Here is a 1,465-nt window from a genome sequence, read left to right as displayed (position 1 = left end):
CCAGGACCAGATGGCTTCACAGGTGAATTCTATCAAACATTTAAAGAAGAGCTAACACCTATCCTTTTCAAACTTCCAAAATACAGCAGAGGGAGGAACACTCCCAAACTCATTCTACGAAGCCACCATCACCCTGATACCAAAACCAGACAAAGATGTCACGAAAAACCAAAATTATAGGCCAATATCACTGATGACAATAGATGCAAAAATCCTCAACAAAAGACTAGCAAACAGAATCCAGCAGCACATTAAAAGGATCATACACCATGATCAAGTGGCGTTTATCCCAGGAATGCAAGGATTCTTCAGTATATGGAAACCAATCAATGTGATAAACCATATTAAAACATTGAAGGAGAAAAACCATATTTTCATCTCAATAGATGCAGAAAAAGCTTTCAACAAACTTCAACACCCATTTATGATAAAAACCCTCCAGTAAGTAGGCATAGAGGGAACTAACATCAACAAAATAAAGACCATATATGACAAGCCCACAGCCAACATCATTCTCAATGGTGACCAACTGAAAACATTTCATCTCCGATCAGGAACAACACAAGGTTGCCCACTATCACCACTCTTATTCAAAAGAGTTTTGGATGTCCTAGCCACTGCAATCAGAGAGGAAAAAGAAATGGAATCCAAATTGGAAAAGAAGAAGTAAAACTGTCACAGTTGGCAGATGACATGATATTATACCTAGGTAATCCTAAAGATGCTACCAGAAAACTACTAGAGCTAATCAATGAATTCAGTAAAGTAGCAGGATACAAAATTAATGCACAGAAATCTCTTGCATTCCTATACAATAATGATGAAAAATTGGAAAGAGAAATTAAGGAAACACTCCCATTTACCATTGCAACAAAAAGAATAAAATACCTAAGAATAAACCTCCTAAGGAGGCAAAAGACCTGTATGCAGAAAACTATAAGATACTGATGAAAGAAATTAAAGATGATACAAACAGAGGGAGAGTTATACCATGTTCTTGGATTGGAAGAATCAATATTGTGAAAATGACGCTACTACCCAAAGCAATCTACAGATTCAAAGCAATCTCTATCAAGCTACCAATGGCATTTTTCACAGAATTAGAACAAAAAAATTCACCATATGTATGGAAACACAAAAGACCCCGAATAGCCAAAGCAATCTTGAGAAAGAAAAACGGAGCTGGAGGAATCAGGCTCCCTGACTTCAGACTATATTACAAAACTACAGTAATCAAGATAGTATGGTACTGGCACAAAAACGGACTTATAGATCAATGGAACAGGATAGATAGCTCAGAGATAAACACACACACATATGGTCACCTTACTTTTGATAAAGGAGGAAAGAATACAAAATGGAGAAAAGACAGCCTCTTCAATAGTGGTGCTAGGAAAACTGGACAGCTACATGTACAAGAATGAAATTACAACACTCCCTAACACCATACACAAAAATAAACTCA

The sequence above is a fragment of the Physeter macrocephalus genome, unplaced genomic scaffold, assembly GCF_002837175.3.
Source record: "Physeter macrocephalus isolate SW-GA unplaced genomic scaffold, ASM283717v5 random_1914, whole genome shotgun sequence".
Classification (NCBI taxonomy): domain Eukaryota; kingdom Metazoa; phylum Chordata; class Mammalia; order Artiodactyla; family Physeteridae; genus Physeter; species Physeter macrocephalus.
This window is presented reverse-complemented; position numbering follows the sequence as displayed.